The sequence below is a fragment of the Ischnura elegans genome, chromosome 3 (genome assembly GCF_921293095.1).
Source record: "Ischnura elegans chromosome 3, ioIscEleg1.1, whole genome shotgun sequence".
Classification (NCBI taxonomy): domain Eukaryota; kingdom Metazoa; phylum Arthropoda; class Insecta; order Odonata; family Coenagrionidae; genus Ischnura; species Ischnura elegans.
Window position 1 is genome coordinate 106982681 of NC_060248.1, and position 14358 is coordinate 106997038.

The 14358-nt window shown below is 40.9% G+C and overlaps 1 non-coding gene across 1 annotated transcript; it reads right to left on the bottom strand.

The window, feature by feature from the left end:
• Positions 1 to 10087: 10087 nt before the first annotated feature.
• Trnav-cac lies at positions 10088 to 10160 on the bottom strand. Its single transcript has one exon. It is a non-coding gene; the product is annotated as a tRNA-Val (tRNA).
• Between the last annotated feature and the right edge of the window lie 4198 nt (positions 10161 to 14358).

The window sequence follows — 14358 nt, forward strand, 5'->3', positions numbered from 1 at the left end:
GGAAAGGCAAACTTAATCAAACCTAATCTTACTATCTTTTCCCTTGGGCTACAACCTTGTCGCGGTGGAAAGGCTTGCGCGTTCCTATGACCCTAAGAGCTGCACTGGCGGGATTAATTCTAAATTATTCCCGGTAGGGCCACCCATGCCAGATAGGTCGAAGGGTAGGAGCCAGACGAAAGGTAGTCCACGTGATGGTGTCACGTGAAAAACACTGTTGGAATGGAAGTGGGAAACCCTACCAACTATCTCTTCCCTGTAAACATGGAGTACAACCAAATGAGCCTCGGAATCTCATCGCCCGGGACCCGTCCGCAAAGGGCGGGTGTCGGGCACGGCAGCGAGGTCGGCAAGGTCCTCGGGGTCGCCAACATGCGAAATCCTTGCAGAGACTTATCATCATCATCATCATCAGCTGAAGCAGCAATGAAGAAGGAAGAAAAGAAGACCAAGAAGATGGAAAAGAAGAAGTCGGCTATTAATGTAGGGACGTGGAATGTGAGGACTATGATGAGAGCGGGGAAGTTAGAAAATATCAAAAGGGAAATGGATAAAGGGAGGATAGATATCTTAGGATTATGCGAGGTGAGGTGGAGGGATGGCGGGGACTATTGGAGTGATGAGTATAGGGTTATATATAGTGGAGGGGAAGAGAGTCAGCGAGGGGTAGCTTTAGTATTAAACGGGAAGATGGGTAAGCGTGTGGTAGGTATAGACCAGGTAAGCGATAGGATTCTGGTGGTAGAAATCGAGTCGCGGCCCACCAACCTTGTGGTGGTCCAAGTTTACATGCCCACTAGCAATCATAGGGAAGAAGAAGTAGATGAGGTGTATGAACAGTTCGAGGAAATAATTAGAGACACACCGGGTAAGAAAAATCTGGTAGTGATGGGGGACTGGAATGCCTCAGTGGGGGAAGGGAGGGATGGGCACGAAATAGGAGATTTTGGTCTAGGAATGCGAAACGACAGGGGAGAGAAAGCAGCAGAGTTTTGTAGGAGAAACAAATTATTCATCACAAACACGTGGTTCAATCATCATAAAGGGCGAAGGTACACGTGGAAAAGTCCAGGGGATGTGGGGAGATATCAAATAGACTACATTATGGTAAGACAGAGGTTTAGGAATAGTGTGAAAAACTCGCGCAGCTTCCCCGCAGCGGATGCGGATTCGGACTACAATCTAGTGCTCATGAAATGCAACGTAAGATTCAAAAGACTTATGAAAGTTAGGAAGGCGAAGAAATGGAACGTAGAAGCCCTGAAGGGGAGTATGAGGAGAGAATATCAGGAACTAGTGGACATTAGTATACGGGAGATTGAAGGTACTAAGACTGTTGAGGAAAGATGGGATAATATTAAAACGGGAATAGTCAAAGCGGCGGAGAAGTCAATTGGTTACGTTGACAGTAGAAGGATAAAGAAGCCGTGGGTAACGGAGAACATGATAAGGGAAATGGAGGAGAGGAGGAAGTGGAAGAACGTGGACACAGAACAGGGAAAAAGAATGTATAGGGAACTGAATAATCGATTACGACGTGAAACTAAGAGGGCAAGGGAGGCTTGGTGGAAAAGACAGTGTGAGGAAATGGAAAAGTTCCAGAAGGATGGAGAAATAGGCGCGTTGTACGCCAAAGTTAAGTCGCTATCGGGCGGCAAAAGAGGACAAGCCATGTCTAAAATTAAGGCTAAAGATGGGAGGATTCTAACCGAGCGAGAAGAGGTACAGAGTAGATGGAAGGATTACGTGGAGGACCTGTATGACGGAACGAACAGACCAGAGAGATTGACTCTAGAGAAGGAAAGTGCAGTGGAGGAGGATAATCTTGGGCCGGGGATATTAGATTCGGAAATAGAGAGAGCACTTCGTGATATGAAGGCTAGGAAAGCAGTAGGCGTGGACAATATCCCGTGTGAGCTTCTGAAGAATCTAGGGAAGGAAGGTAAGAAAAGGTTTTTCGAACTAGTGCGCAGGATCTATGAGGAGGGATGCTGGCCGGAAGATTTCGTGAAGACGGTTTTAATTCCGCTTCCGAAAAAGAAGAAAGCTGTGGAATGCGGAGATTATAGGACTATCAGCTTAATATCGCACGCGGCGAAAGTGGTGCTGAGGATATTGAACAGACGAATGGAGGCGAGAGCAAACGAGTATTTGGGCGAAGATCAATTTGGTTTCAGAAAGGGGAAATCAACTCGTGATGCAATAGCAATAATGAGGTCCCTCGTGGAGAGGAACCTAGAATACAACCAGGACGTATATGCGTGTTTCGTGGATTTTGAAAAAGCGTTTGATAGGGTGAATTGGGTAAAGTTAATGGATATTCTCAAGAGAATAGGTGTAGATTGGAGGGATAGACGACTGATTCGTAATATTTATATGGCCCAGACTGCGCAAGTGAGGGTAGCGGACGGAGAATCTGGGTGGGCAAGCATTGGCCGAGGTGTGAGGCAAGGCTGTCCTCTATCGCCGCTGTTCTTTAACGTGTACGCTGAAGAGATGGTAAGGGAAGCGTGGGATGAGTTAGAAGCTGGGATAAAAGTGGGAGGAATGATGTTCAAATCAGTGAGATTCGCGGATGATCAGGCGCTGATTAGCCAGTCAGCAAGGGGGCTTCAGGCTCTAGTGGATGCGTTATACGAGCGTTGCGAGGAATATGGGATGAGGATTAATCACAAGAAAACTAAGGTAATGCGGTTTTGTAAAGCATCACGAGCGAGGAATGTGAGACTTAAGATGAAGGTGGGTGGTGAAAAACTTGAGCAGGTTGAGCAATTCAACTATTTAGGCAGTACGTTAGAGGAAAATGGATACAGTAGTAAGGACATCAGGAAGAGAATTGCATTAGCGAAGGAGGCGTTCATGAACAGGAAGGAGCTTCTAAGAGGATCGTTATGTAAGAGTTTGAAGAAAAGGTTAGTGAAGAGTTTGATCTGGAGTGTAGCTCTCTACGGTGCGGAAACGTGGACACTGAGGAAAGAAGACGAGAGAAGATTGGAGGCATTCGAGATGTGGGTATGGAGAAGAATGGAGAGGGTGAAATGGACGGAGAGGAAAAGGAACGACGAAGTGCTGGATATGGTTGGCGAGGAGAGGCAGCTCTTAGATGAGATACGGAGGAGACAGAAGGTATGGATGGAGTTAGTGCTTAGTGGTGAGGGGATGTTGAAAATGGTGCTAGAGGCTAGAATGTTAGGGAAACGAGGGAGGGGAAGGAGAAGAATAGGATTTTTAGATAGATTGAAAGAGAGTAGGCCTTACTGTGAGTTAAAGAAGGCAGTGCTGGAAGGAAAGGGAGGCTCCCAGATCAGTTCTTGCGTACTCCATGGAAACCTACCTTAATCGGTAGAATACTATAATAATAATAATAATCTTACTATCTTCAAACGATGTTTTGTGCATGTCACCAAAAATCTACAGCATGCTACTTGATTGTATAATGAATAGATTTATTTAAGTATACCGGGACTAGCCGCGGTGATAACTTTTACGGAGTCGCCCGCAATTCACAAATTGCGCGAAAAATCCACAAGAGGAAAAATCATTCGCCTTGACCGGGATCCCGGTCAAGGCGAATGATTTTTCCTCTGTGGATTTTTCGCACAATGAATAAGATATTTATTTAATTATTCTACAGATTAAGGTAGTGGAGTACCTAAGAAGAATTCTGGTGCCTCCCTTTCCATCAAGCCCTTCCCTCTTCACTTCACAATAAAGCCTACTCCCTTTCATTCTATCAAAAAATCCTATTCTTTTCCTTCCCCTCCCTCGTTTACCTAACATTCTATCCTCTAACACTGTTTTCAACTTCCCCTCCCCGCTAAGTACTCTCTCCATCCATACCTTTTGTCTCCTACGTATCTCATCTAAAAGCTGCCTCTCCTCACCCACAATGTTCAGCACTAAGAAAGGCAGAAATGTTTTCTTGCGCCTATCGATAAGTTGGATATTATCGATATTATCTAATGAAAATATTGCTAGATTTTTTCAATCTACCTTATGTTAGTCATATTATATATTTAGCACCATCTGTACTGTACTATTAATTTCTGTTTCCAATTTTTAATATTTGTATTATATTATCTATTTGACATCACCTGTACTGTATTATTAATTTGTATTTCTAGTTTGTATTATTATTTTCTAAGGTTTACAATGCATCAACATGCAAATTATTATGTAATATACATCACTGTGAGCAACGTATGTATCATATGAAGGTTGCCTTAGCATAGGTACTCTTTTGAGGCAACCTACTTTGCAATCATGGCATGTATATCTTATTCCATTTCGCAATAGTTGAAGGTAAATCTATTCAAATAAATAGAACTCATAACATGTGCCTCCTGGTCATATCAATGGAAAAGTATTAAAAATGCAGGTGCATCAATAGAGGATAGGAGTGGGGTTTCAACATTAGTATCCCACTGCTCTTCTTTCAATTGAAACCCCCAGGCATAGTATTATGGCCCTGAATAGCGTATGCTTTCCGGATATCCAATCTAATTGAAATAATCTCTAAAATATCAAAGCTCAACTAGTTCGAGCGGCATCCAACTTTTCATACCATCAAAGTAAAATTAATTCCATTTTTTGACTTCACCTCTTTTTTGAGAGATTTCAAAGGAAAACATTTTCCTTCCGACATTTCATATTGGCATCGTTTCATACGTCACGTTAACATGGAACGCAAAGGGAAAATAATTTTCTTCAAGCTCTAATTCACGTAAAATAAGGTTAGTCAACTCTTTCAGCCGTTCGAGCTTTGCTGAACTCATAGTGGATATGATTATTTGACAGGGAACAGAGTGAAGTGCTGTTAATACCATTTTTACCAGTGGCCCATTCGGCATCCATCTTTTAACCGTTTACAATCCAATGAAAAAAATTATAAACTGTTCCCCTTTGGGAACAGAATTTTTCTTTATCGTGAAAATTATACTTCGTATCTGCGATTACTTTTATAGCTTTTTTTTTTAAGTTTAAAGTATACCGGGACTAGCCGCAGTGATAACTTTTACGGGAGTCACCCGCAATGCACAATCGTGCGAAAGATCCACAGAGAAAAAAATCATTCGCCTTGGCCAGGATTCGAACCCTGATCCCCGATTTCCGGTCGGGTGCTTTAGCCAGTTAAGCTACCGAGGCGTCATTCTTCCCTGTGGATATTTTCGGACACTACCGGACAAGGTGTTGCTGGACTGCAGAGCATATTATGCCACAAGCACTCCAAATCGTGCGCACAGCGCCACAGCCGGAGAGCAGGCCCGGACATAGAACACAAGGAGTGTTCGCTCTAGACTAGTTTAAAGTATACCGGGACTAGCCGCGGTGATAACTTTTACGGGAGTAACCCGCAATGCACAATCGTGCGAAAGTTCCACAGAGAAAAAATCATTCGCCTTGACCGGGATTCGAACCCGGATCCCCCGATTTCCGGTCGAGTGCTTTAGCCAGTCAAGCACTCAATCAATATTTTAAATATCCACAGGGAATAATGACGCCTCGGTAAAGCACTCGACCGGAAATCGGGGGATCCGGATTCGAATCCCTGTCAAGATTTGACCGGGATTATGTGAATGATTTTTTCTCTGTGGATCTTTCGCACGTTTATAGCTTTTGTTATGTAAATTAAGTATGGAAGTATTTTTTAAAGTGAATCGCATCACTTGTGCATACATTGGTCGTTAATTATTTTAAAATTTTAAAATTGGTTATTTTCATCACCTCTGTTGTGGGTAAGCGGTTTATTCGATATTTTCCCCAACACTCGCTCTCCAGTAATAAATGCCCATTTATCCTAAATATATTACATTGTTGAACTTAGTTTTTTGGTCAAATTTATGTTTATTTTTCAAGCAGTTGCAAATTTTTGTGGCGTATTCCCATTTGGGAACATGTTTGAAAACACATTAAAACATTTTTGTTCGGGTTTTCTTTCATAATATCTCTTAATTAGTTGTACAGTAAATAGGATATGCAAAAAATAATAAAAATCAGTTGTTAAGTTAGCTCGGTCTTTAAAGGGTTAAATGGTGGAAGATTGAAGTGATTAGGACAGGAAATGGAAGATTAGAAAAAGGAGCGGCTATTGCATCTAGAATTGCAATTTTAAAGATTTTTTCCCTAAATTTTCTCACACAGGATAACTATATTCCCCGGACTATTTATTTACCCCCAATGAGTCATTCGCAACCCATTAATTGTTTTTTTAAGAGCAAAAATAAATTTTGACAGAGCTATGAAAAATTCAAATTGCTGACATCAGTTCGTTAAAATATACTGAAGAATAACATTGTGATAACATTAGTACAAACCAAGACTTCGCATATTCTCAACCTCATCATAATCACAACGTCAATACCTTCTTCGGTTAACCCAGGGTGACTTCCCCCTAAAAGAAGATGCCTCGGTGGTGTAACTGGTAGTAATTCTTACCGGACCTAACCAACAATCGAGTTATCCATGTTCGAATCCCAGCAAAACAAAATGATTTGTACATGGCGAACTTCATCCCAGGTGGAAATGACATCAGAAAGAAATAAAATATCTGAATGAAAAAACTGAATATCATACAGCGAATGTAAATTTCCCATATTTTTGATCCCCCGAATATTGTTTTTTTTCGCGAAAAGGAGGAATTTAAAAATCTTTCTGAAGTGGGTGGGGTGGACGGACGCGCAGTTAGGAATATTTCCAGAGTGAGACATTTTTTTTGACGCGACCTAATTCAATTTCCTCCTCGTGTACATATGCTGCACTATAAAAGGTTTCCTTTGTGACCGAGACCGTCATAAACAATTCCACTCAATTCATCAATCCGTGCAGCAAGCGCGTGCAAGGGGAAAAGCGCCATGCACCTCTCCATCCTTCAGCCACCCCCTCTCTCTCCATCTGTATCTCTGAAACTCCACGTAGGTACATACTTTGGGAGATGAGTTTTTTTCAAATCGCGAGTGGCCCCGTGCAGGTTCACTTACACTACTACAGTGCTGGGAGCAGGGCCGGAACTAGGAGTTTTGTCAGGGGGGGCAAAAGTGAGTTTAACGGCCCCCCCATCCTGATCCCTCTCTAGCTTTCTCCCTCCCCAGGAATAAATATAAAACATCCGTAAGTTATTTTTTTGAGATGCAGTATCTGAAATTACACACCATATTGATATCAAAAAGTTTTATTAAAAGTACCTAGTAGTAGAATTGAGCGTTAGGGTGCGTCTACGGCTAGGTCACCAGTACTCAATCATTTGATTCAAATCGTATAATAAAGGGACCGATACTGCACAATTTATTTACATAAAACATACAGGAACTTTTAAATTTTATAAAACAGGCCTATTTCCTTGAGAAACAAAATTGTACTACTTAAATTAGCAAGGTGGTTTCCTAGAAGGGATTTAAGGTCTCCCCCTATATTGAACCGTATCCATCGCGTTTTAATACTTATTATTGTTAAATAATTCATAATTTGAAAATTATTTTTTCATACCCTTATCGCGATGGATAGTTTTGCGCTTTCCTATGACCCCTGGGGCTGCACTGGCGGGATTAACTTGCAATTATTCCCGGTACGGCCACCCTTGCCACATAGGTCGAAGGGTAAAAGTCAAAAGACGTAAAGGAGATGAAAGGCAGTCCACATGATGGTGTCACGCAAAAAAACACTGTTGGAATGGAAGTGGGAAACCCTACCAACTATCCCTTTCCTGAAAACATGGAGTAAAATTATTTAATTAGAAAAATTAAGCAACTTTTTTAGTGATTTAATGAATATTTTCAATTTTAAATCTTGTTATATTACTTATTTCAAGTGTTTACTATTTTTGAAATTTATAAAAACAATGCAAAATATTATTTATATACATAATATTATAAATATAATTAGTAATAATTAATATTTATTTATTTATTTCAATATGGAAAAATTTCAATCGATCACGCTTGAATCTTTGGATTTTAAAAAATAAAGTTATCAAATTTTACCGTCCCTGAAATCTGCCATTCGGGGCACGTGCTCCCTCTGCCCCGCCCTAGTTCAGGGCCAGCCTGGGAGCGTGGCCTGTCGTGAGGCCGCGCTTTAGTCTCCGTAATTAAAAACTCCCTCAACCCCTCCCGAAAGCCATTTCAGCTCGTCATTGAGGGAATCGCTCTACCACTGCAAACATCCGCGCTGGGAGTAAAAAAAAAAAGAAAATCTTTGAGCGCGCACGGAGTAATCAAGAGATCATCGTCGCTAGGTGCCCGCTCCATTTGAACCTTTCAGGAAAGGTTCTAAAATGACGAGCGCAGCCCGCACGCGTACTCACTCGCGTGAATCGCCAATGCAGAGGTTGAAGCCCAATCTTGAGGGGCAAGGGGCCAACCGGCCAAACCGAGCTCCTTCTTGTGCTTTCATTGCTCTTTGTTTCGCTTTTTTGAAGATGGACGTCACATTGCAGTAGTAGGAGCAATCCGTGGCACTGTACTCTGGATTACAGTCTCAACACTATTCCCTTACCACGTCTTTAGGTAAGAGAGAGCGGACCCTTATAGGAGAGCTCTCTCCTAGACTCGAGAGAATACTTCTTATGAACAGAAGTCAATTGCGAACGGTAGTAGGCCTGCTTACGGGCCACTATCATGTAATGAGACATATATACCTGCTGGAGGTGACAGACTCAGATAGGTGTAGATGGTAAGAGACAGGAGAGGAAACAACCACCCATCTAATATGCGAGTGCCCCGCAATCATGGGGACTCGATACAGACACCTGGGCTCACCTTTTATAGAGCCCAAGGAGGTAAGATATCTTCCCATTGGGGACCTCTTGTCCTTCGCTAAGGACATAGGCCTCTTTGGGTGATCCATATCGGTGGTTAGCACAATGGACCTACAGGTCTAAGTGCCCTGGGAGCTGATCCCCCACTACATCACCTAGACTAATCTAAGGGGAGAGCGGGGTAATAGCGCACACATAAGCATTTTTTATTTTACATCTTTCAATTCCGAACTTCAACCAAAGAGACATTTATATAATTTTGAAGGAAATAATATTTCCCACCAATTCTTTGCTTCATATTTGGCAAATTTAACTTACTTTGTGTTTAACTCCTATTTTACAAAACCCTTACACTGCACGGTATTGTCCAAAGTGCCAGGGCAATACCGCTATGTGCGGTATTGCCCCAATGTAATAAAAGTGAGCTAACATAAAAATAAAATTAAAGAAAATCCTTTTACATTTGCGATTAAATGTTTTATTGTAGCTTCAAAATATGAAAATCCATAATTAGTACAGACAAACTGACGACACGACTGATGAAGATCTTTAGGATTATTTAGGTGTTCCGACTATCATGTGTTCGGACAATCGAGGTTCGCCTGTACTTGGGAGGATTGGCAACTCACACATTTAAAGATCCTTCATAATTAACCTAAGCATTTAAATGTTGCTCAGAAAAGTTATAATACTATATGGGGCACTATCGTTCAACACGGGGCAATACCGTACACCTTGCGCCTTGCACGGTATTACCCCATGCGAGGTGTACGGAATTGCCCCAAAACGACATGACTCACAATTTTCAACCCTAACCTAAAATAAGAACAAGATAGGACTTGTATTTGGTATTAAAAAATAGCCCAAGATATGGGATATTCAAAACCACTAGTTTTAACATAGTCAGTAATAATATGTTTCCCTTACCTCAGTTCGAGTTAGTCTTCCTCCCAGGTTGTCTTTATCGATTTCGCTTTCTTTCCGCTATACAGCAGTACTTCTTAGCGCTCACTACATACTCCAGCAGATCTTAAATAATGGTCCACGGTATTTCCCCGCCGTACGGTATTACCCCGGTCTCCCCTACCAATAATTTTGTTCCAAATGGGACGTGAGTATCACGTGATTTCACGAAGTCTTAAGGGAATCGTTGGCTACGCGCTAGCCTTAGATTGCTTGAGCGATTAATAATAAGTATCTTTCAAATCGACTAGGTGAACACCATTAACTGTATATTATTTAGAAGAACCCACAGTTTAGTGATCTCGCAAGAACAAGTCGAAATATTTTGCAAAACCTGTTGTGAATATTCTCATTTCGTCATGGAAAAAAATATGTTTCCGCCCGGGATCGAACCGGGGACCTTGCGCGTGTGAGGCGCACGTGATAACCACTACACTACGGAAACTTTAAATATGACCGGCGTTCAACGAGCGGGACTTGGCAGCAGCTCTTCCTTCCTCTGAAACCTATGAGCGTTTGAAAGTGGCTGAACCCCACTTTTCTTCTGAGAAATTGAGCGTAGTTAGAATTGTGTGTCAAAAGTATTCATATTTTCCTCGATTGCTTGAAGTAAATCTCTTGATGTATCAAAAGCATCATTGATATTATATATTACCGTTTTTAACTTTATTTACCATAGTAGCAGGCATTTTTATTGTATTTTTCGATCTGTAGGAGGATACATACATTGGTGAACTGTGATCTGCAGGTCATAGACATGCCTTGTTGTATTCATACTGACTACCAGTGGCGGATCCAGGATAGGGACAGGGGGGCGGCTAAGTGGGGGTTAAAACTCCAGTAGTAGCGGAGTTCGGAAAAAAATTACCATTCTATCTAGTTTAAATTGGATACCCAAGGGGGGAGCTATAGCCCCCACAGCACCCCCCATAGCTCCGCCACTACTGACTATATGAAGAGAATGAGACTGCGAGAATTCAGGGGTAGACATGAAATAGACCTCATGCAGATCTAAAGGAGGAACAGGACGGGGGTGGTTGTGAGAACTACAGCGTCCTAACACCTGCCACACGCCTATAGAGGCGGCTCGCAGGGTAGTATCTACATACAACCCCGAAAAAAAATAAACGATTAAAAAGCATATAAACTTATTTTACCGCTAATTCGATAGCATGGGTCATTTATGTATGCAAGGAACAAAATGGGGTAGATAACGCTTCCTTGTGGGACACCTGATGTCACTTTTACAACATCGGTGCTAATTACGTTAAGAGCTACTGTAATATCCTTCCTTGTTCATCACTCGCAGTCGTAACCGGTCGTATTGTGTCTTACACGTGACGAATTACTCGCACACAATTTAGAATAATATCCAGAAATACTCATTATTTGTAGAATAGTCGTTCGTTAAAATTTGCCTCTAACTGTAACATAAAATTTTCACACAGACCAAATTCTCAAGTACAACACTCTCACTAAACAGTTTTTCTGGGAAACGAGCGATACGCTAAAGGTGAAAGAGGGCGCGATACGCATAAGAATTTCTATGTAAGTAGTTTATAAAAATTATCTTTAAGCATTCTAATATTAAATCCGCGAAATCATATTTCTGAAACCTATAGTAATCTCCTTCTTTCTGAGAATGCGAATTGAAACGGTTCAGAGAATACGAATTTCAGCGCGTACTTCAGGTTATGCAGGTGTCGTGCGCATTGCAAATGGGCATTTAGGATATAATAAAACGTGTACCGAGGTAAAATTTTTCGAGTCCAAATAAAGACATAAGTAGATCTTACATCGATTCATTCTAGGGTCGTGCGAAAAGTATTCATTCATTGTTACAGTAAATATCGTCCGCTTATATACTTACACGCAGTGCGCTGATGCTACCGGAAACGCTAAAAAAGCTACCGCCGGATGAGATATCGCATCCGGAAAGACAGAGGAGAGGTCATTAAGTGATCCCTAAGGTCAAAGGGGAAACAGAAGTCGCCCAGAGAGGCAGGGTAAAAGGATAATGCCCTCGAATGTACTGAAAAATAATAATGCATGCACAAATTATTTTGGCCAAGCCATTTTCAATGTAAAAACTATCCGTGGTAAGAGGCTTAACTTTATTCTGGTATTCAGAAAAAAAAGTTAAGAAAACCGTGCAATTAATTGGCATAGCACTTCCACCGGCAATTTCGAAAGCAGTAGAAATGACAAAATGAAAAGTTTAAAATAAAGACATAAGAAAAAACGTTTCTTGGACCTTAAAAATGGAAAAACCCGAGAGAGTAACAATAGAATTTCAGCCTTTAGAATACTATCTATAAAGGTTTATGATAAATTGTGATCCCTGAATTTAAATCAAAATAAATTCATTCGGATTCATAGCAAAATGATAATATCAAAACGTCAAAATGTACGGAAAGTTCTGGTAAGGAAATTACCAAAAATAATCAATAGTTAAATGATCACTTCTTTGCCTGTTCCTTGGAAAAAACGTCTGATTTCCTCCAAGGCACAGGCTTGCACTTGTAATAATCGAATAATTAGTATTACATGTGTTGACTGGTTGCTCGTTTACTATATTTTCATTAATATTAATTGACAAGAGGGCATTCGGTCTTCGTGACTCACCCCTTCATTTCGATTCGTCTCTTCATAAGGAATGCGTGTAAGTATACATTTTTTAGCGTCAACTTAAGTTCATCCGCACATGACCATCAATCCAAAATGAACATAAATAAGTTTTAAAGAGAATCTTGCATGATATGCGGCACGATGTGGAAGAAGTTCGTAATTTATCAGTTAAATAAAGAAAAATAAACAAAAATGAAACGTTTCTCTGAGCTACAACAACATTATCAAGATAATATTGCTGTAGCAACGAAACGTGCCGTGTTCGAATGAATTCTATGGATATATTGTTATGTTTCATTTAAGGTCTTAAGAGCGCCACCGTAAAAGTAACAAGAATTTTATGAAACTTAGGTCACATATTCTTTGAAAGACGCTCTTTAAATGATACAGAGAACAAGTGATTCCCATGTGCCATTTTTTTAATATTTGGCGGTAAAATTAGGATAATTCAACATGGGCTCTTACGGAGGAATACGTTTTTTTCGAGCTTGCGAAGCTGTTTGCAACATGAATTCGTTGAAACGGCACTCATTAGAAGCAAAATTTTGTGAAAAATCTTAATATATTCGGGAAAGTATAAGTCCATGGTAAAAAAGATAGATACTTGCGAAAAACTGCCTGAAACTGGCGAAGCTGCTGGGAATCTCTGGTAATAAAATCGCAAAACGAAAACCACCACACCAACTTCGCATAAATTACGCTAATACATTTAGTTTCCTAGCTTTTGCAAGTGTCTTACATATCTGTTTATAAATAAACTACTTCATTCATTCACACGACGCCTTATGCGCAAACATACAAATAAATTCATAGACAAGGAAAGAAAGGGATGGGAACATATAATAGAAAAAGGACGAGGACAACGGTGCTGTGGTAGATGGAAAAGGCCAGAAAATCGGAGGGTAAAAATGCGGCTTGACTGGAACTCGAACCCAGGTTGCCAGCCGGGTGCTCTACCAGTTCCGCTACCAGGGCACTTAAATTTACCATGATTTCGGCGGGAGTTTATACACAGAAAACTCCCCTTTGCTTTGGCCCACAAGAGTAACCAATAGATATATTTATTAATGATTTACCACTTGAATGGTGAATATTTAGTCAAAAGTGTCGTCAACAGTTCAGTGTGCCAAGGTTCGAAGCAATGTCGAAACTAGTCAAGTTCACTACCGTAAATGCCTTATTGAAATCATTTTTGACGTTTTAGTTGTGCTGAGGTGCAAAATTGCACTCGTATTTCATTTTTAATTATGTTTTCTTTGGTTTAAATTTGTTTTCGCCACACTTTTACGTAACTAATGCCGCCCAAACTACCATAGCAAATAATTAAAGGAAGACGTTAATAATATGTTTTATATTGTTATCGGCATGGAAATTCGTGCCTGGAATTGCGTGCCATGGAAATTATTTCTGAGTTTTTTTTTAACCCTATATCCGCGATTTTTCGCAATGAGGGAACCCGGTACCTTGAGATATCCTCAAGAAGCAGAAAACTCGTTGAGTTGGTAAGAAAATAGAAATAATTCGGGACTCTCTGAGATATTAAGAGAGAGAGAGAGAGATGAGCGAGTCGTTATTGTGATATATGTGCCCTAGGTCCCAAGAGTGCCTCTAATTCATTTTTTCCTCCACCACGAAACTTCAACCCCAAGAAAAAATAAATAGACGGCAAGATGAAATGGTGGGAAAAAAATTTAAAAAAACGAGCGGCTACTTCGCGCCAGAGAGGAACTCTCAAGAGAGTGCACTTTGGTATCATAATGAGGGCGCGTCCTTCTGTTCCTCGGTGACCTATTTCCGGACTTTGGGAAACCCTTAAAGAAAAAATAATAGGAAGTACGTGTGACGACAGCCGGCGAAAAGTACACACGGGCCCAAGGTTGACCAGCTGAGCCTGCGCCTGGAGTTTAACTTCTCCACTGAAGGATTTTCGTACCTCCGTAAAGTTGGCCAACTATGAGTTCCAGTTTCGGAATAAAGCCCGACCAGGAGCAAAAGAAGGAAAACGTAGCCCATTT